The 5,426-nt window shown below is 35.5% G+C and overlaps 1 pseudogene; it reads right to left on the reverse strand.

The window, feature by feature from the left end:
* Positions 1-4,611: 4,611 nt before the first annotated feature.
* Positions 4,612-4,730, reverse strand: LOC118611254 (annotated as a pseudogene).
* Positions 4,731-5,426: the final 696 nt, after the last annotated feature.

Here is a 5,426-nt window from a genome sequence, read left to right on the forward strand (position 1 = left end):
ATCAGTTCCTCTTGCCAACTAGCTCTGTGTTTGTGGGCAGATCATCTCTCAGAATTTGCTTTTCTCATTTGTAAATGGGAGCTATAATACCTATGCTCAGGATCGTTGTAAGATTACAGATAATTCCTGTAAAAGGTATGACAGGAAGCCTGGTATCTGATAAATAAACACTGTGCTTTTATTATGATTTCCTCTTACTTCCCACTACGTTCATATGTACTATGTCTCAAGGGTGAGACTTTTTGTAGGTCAAAATGGCATCCATATGAGACTAAAGCTATCCAAAATGCAAAATATTTCTTCTATGCTTGAGGGATGCAACTCTTCCTTTGTTGATTTGTGAATGACTACAAGTAATCAATCAAATGAGTTATTAAATTTGATGGTAGAGATTATCGAGGATTTGAATCGATATTATAGTAATGCACACAGAGAGGTAGTTGGAATTCCTTCCATTTCATATTTTGTAGATATATTTATTCTAAACCTTAGGTATCAGAGTGTGAGACTCAGGTACACAATGATGAATCAAACACACATAGTCCATATTTTCGTGATGTTTCAAGCCTTAGTCAAACACAAATTTACATGTATAATTACTAATTGTGATAAAATCCATGAAATAAAAGACTAAAAGCTATGAGAAAGAATGACATGAGGGACAAAATTTAGATTGGAAGATTGGTCAAAGTAGGACTGTGTGGGGAAATGACCTTTACATTTTGACCTATGATCGGAGCTGGCCAGGAAAAGAATGAACGAATGCAAAGTACATTCTACTTGGAGGCTGGAGAAAGTGGATCTAGTTTGAAGAACCAGGAAAAGAATGTGGATCCCAATCAGCTAATGAAGCGGAGCATGAAGAAAGATGGCATTAGAGAAGAGACAAGGTGGGACCCTCCAGGGTCTTTGGTCTCATATTACAGATTCTATATGTGATTCTGGGTACAATAGGAAATGTACGAGTGTTTTAAATAGGAGAATGATCTGATGAGATTCAGGATTTTTAGATGATATTCTAGCTGCTCTGTAAAGAATGAATTGGGACCAGGGTGGGAAGAATGGGGAAAGGGCATAAAGGTTAAGCAGGTTAAGATCTCACCAGTTGGAAGGTGGTGAGAGACCAGCTGGCTTGATCTAGGGTACAGGCAGAGCTGAAAGCACCTGCTGCTGGATGGATCGCAGGTAGGAGGCTTATAAGAAATGAATGGAAGATGAGTTCCAGGTTTCCTGCTTGCACACCTGGGAAAAGCCTTAACAGCACCATAAGAATGGACTTAAGATGGTCATGGATATATTTTGGAAATTTTGATTAGAATTTTATTTCTTAAGTGTTTTTGCTTCTATCAAGTTGCTTAGCTGTTACCATCTTGAGTATCTAATTGCCCCCAATTCTTTTCTGTCAATAAGGTCTTCTTACACAGGAATATGGAACTGTTGTGTTATGTACGTACACCATCTGCTCTGCTTTTAGTCACAATAGCAAACCTTTAAAAACCACTGCTTTAGACAAATCTCAAGCTCCAACAAAATTATTTGCAGGATTATTGCCCTCTTAACATCTGCCCCTTTCTTTCTCGGCACCTTTGCTCTTGTCTGAAATGCCCTCCTCCTCCCTGCCAGACAATTAGCAGTCTGACCATCCTTTCAGACTCAGTTCATGCCTATTGCCTCCAGGAAGTCTTTACAGAACACCTAGCTCCCTGGGCTTCTTCTGACACATCATACTTGGCCTTACGATCTTAGTTTTCTTTGTATGAGTATAGGACTTCCCTACCTCCAAAGACTGTAAATTCCTCGAAGTCAAGAATGGGATCTTTATATGCCTACAGAAGCTTTCATGAATCCTGAAACGTGGTCAAAGTTCAAATAATGTTTTTTGGTTAAGTGATTGAGTTCACATCAAGTCAGGGGAGGCTTGTGAAGTTCTATTCAGGATCAAATGGGACCTTAAAACGATTAACCCTACAAATTGAAGGCATTCAACTACCTGACTACATAAAAACAATGTTAAGTTTTAACATATTCTACACATATCACAAAAGAATTGCCTCTGTTCTTTCCTATCTACCAGTGCATATTGGAGATTGAACTATAAGAACACATTTTTAGAGTTTTGTGATATTTCAAAGGTATATGTTGCTGTACTTTATACAGCCATGTTGTTCATTTTTGTTTTTCATTCTCTGAAATATATTCTCAAGACAGCTCCTGATCATGGGTCCAAAAAAGTTTTAAAATATCAGGGCATTAAAAATACCAACCAAATTTTCAGTTGCAATGATAATTATTAAGTTGATTTCATTTAATACCAGGCTGTGATCTAGACCACAGAAAATCAACTCTTGCCTTTTTGACTATTTATGGAGCTAGGACTCCACATGAGTATCTGTTTAAATTTTTGATAGTTTAATCCCCCACCTGGAGTATGCCAAATCACGACACATGTATCTTTAAAACATATCTAAAGTAACTTTGAGAATTTGGGGGACTTTTAAAATAATATGGAAGCCAATTATAGTGCTATAAAGCCAGATAGGTAGTCTTTTGGCTTAGAATATTGAAGTGAAAAAAAGGAAAAGTCAATATGGACAAAACTTGATTTTTACATTGCATTTTATTGTCCTTTTTCTGGAAACAATTCATTCAGAATTCCCTGAACTGAATTTCTCTTTCTTTTGTCTAGGAGTTTCAACAGCTGGCTCAGTAGTTTTAACCTCATCTCAGTAAAATTACCTGTGGAACTGGCACCGAGGCACCAAGGTGATGCTAATGTGCAGCCAGAATTTAAGACCAATGCAGCTAACTAAATATTAACACACTGTAACAGATATTCTTCTACCTAAGCACACAAAACAGTAATAACGTGTTGTTGCTGTTGTTGTTGTTGTTGTTGTTGTTGTTGTTGTTGTTGTGATGATGATGATGATGATGATGATGATGATGATGATGATAGTTTCAGTCTGGAAACAACCCAAATGTCTATCAATAGTAGAATGGATAACTAAAATGTGGAATACTCATATGAGAGCACTGAAAATAACTGAGTTACAGCTACACAAAACAAACAGCATAGATGAGCCTCATAATGCTGAATGAAAGAAGACACATAAAAATGCATATTTTTCCATTCTGTTTTCATAAACTTCAAACTAATCTAAACTATGGTGTTAGAAGTCAGAGTATTGGTTAAGTTTGGGAAGGGAGATAGGTCAGTGATTGAAAATGATCACAGAGAGAGAATCCATGGTGCTGGTAATGTTCTATTTTTTGAGATTTGTGGAAGTTAGAGGTTATACAACATAAAATATGTTTTGCTTTATCATTTCAGTATATTCTAAAATCAATACACTGAAATAATTAAAGAGGTTCATCTGTAGTATCAAACACTATAGTCTTCTAGAAAAGGTGTTTGGTTAAAAAAAATAATCAAGAGATTTGACAGTAACTTATCACTGTGGGTCTTGATTTTCTACTAGTTCTTGGTCTTTAACATATAGTACAATATTTGAGACAGACTTACTTAAGATAATGTTTTGGAAATTAATATATTAATCATAATAAATGGCATCCAAGATGAATTTATTAATTTAATTCTGTTCTAAAGTATGTAGCATATGCTATAAAGCCAATTACATGATTTTCAAATAAATGTAGTATCTTATAGACTTATGTTGTAATACATATCTTAACACTGTTAACACTGGAGTACTTTAAATCACCCTTAATATATTGAGGGAGCCTAATAAATAAAAGAGTTGAAATGTTTTATTGATTCAAATGATACTGGACTGAGTTATTTAATTCACTTCTAAATGTTATCATTTTCTGATTATAACAGTAATATGCTTATTGTAGAAAAGTTAGAAAATAATAAAAAGAAATAAAAATGCTTATAATTCAATCACCTAGAGGTAAGCACTTTTAACACTATAGTATAATTATCTGGGAAGGAGGAAAGATGTATATATGTAGGCATTTAAACAAATTAGTTATGTAGCTTTGAGTCCCATGTTTTTTATGTAGTGATATAAGCATTTCATAAGTTATAAATGTTCTGCAGAGCTATGAATTTTAAAGGTCACATAGCATACCATAATTTATTTAAACTCTGTTGTTGAACTTCAGGCTTTTCCATTTTCCTGTTTCCATTAGATGTTAAAAATGGAACGAATCTTGTATGGAGAAACCAGATTAAAGAATGTCAATTATATCTCAATTAAAAAAAAAAGAATTACAGCAGGTAATGTGAGGGGAGAAGCTGGAATATCTATGGCTTATTTATTGCTGGCCATGTTTGCATCCTTCTCTCCCTCCTCTTCTTCTTTCTCTACTCCCCTGCCACCTACTTCCACTTTCCCTCCCCCCACCTCCTCCTCCTTTTCTCCAACCACTAACAGTGGCCTCCTTGCTGTTCATCAATACACTAGTTACTTTCCTGCCTTTGGGAATTTGTGGTTCTTTCTGCCTGAATCACTTTTCTCTGCTGTTACCACTTCCTTCAGGCCTTTACTCAAATGTCACCTTTTCTGTCAGAATTCTCGTCACCCCATCTAGCATTTACATACATAACTCCAATTCTTCTACCATCTCCCAAGATTTTTTTTTTCACACGTATAGCACCTGGTCTTCCTAGGTGGTCTCCCATCCAAGTAACAACCAGGCCCATCACTGCTTAGCTTCAGAGATCAGATGAGATCGAGCAAGTTCAGGGTGGCATGGCCCTAGACCAAGATTTTTTTTTCATTCTAGCATGTATTATGATCTACTATTCCTTCTGTTTCAGTTATTTGCCCTTCACACTGGATAGTAAGCATCGAGAGGAAGGGATCTTTGCCTCTTATTCATTACTGAATCTTCAATGTCTGGACTGTGTCTGTCTCATTCTCAATGCCCAAAAAATATGTGTTAAATGAATCAATAAATCAATGTCACTGTCATCATAATCGTCAACAGCCCATCTCCATCAGGAATCTTTAATTTAATATCCAAGCTGTATGGAAATTTATAATCTGGTGAGAATGGATACATAATTTAACAGACTTCACTATTTGAAGTGATTCAGGAGTGGGTATTGTCAGAGACAGATCAAACCATGAAGTTGAATAGATGGTCTTTGTTTATGTCACTGAACATAAGAAGGTGGAAAAACTACTCTAAGTACATAATTAACTAAATTAGAATGATTCAAATAAGATTTGTGAAGGAAAAAAAGAAGTTCAGGATTAAGAAACATCTTAATCTTTCTAATTCTTACAAAATATGAAGAGTAATTTATTAAGATGACAGGCTTATGCTCATTATCTAGAACAAGGTAGCCTGACATAGTCCAACTAAAACTCTGCCACCCCAACAGTGGATTAACTCAACTTTGTTTCTCCTCTTGCTGCAAGACCAATAGATGCTGTAGAAGAAAACTGAATAAC

This window comes from Rousettus aegyptiacus, unplaced genomic scaffold (genome assembly GCF_014176215.1).
Source record: "Rousettus aegyptiacus isolate mRouAeg1 unplaced genomic scaffold, mRouAeg1.p scaffold_m13_p_13, whole genome shotgun sequence".
NCBI classification, from domain to species: Eukaryota; Metazoa; Chordata; class Mammalia; order Chiroptera; family Pteropodidae; genus Rousettus; species Rousettus aegyptiacus.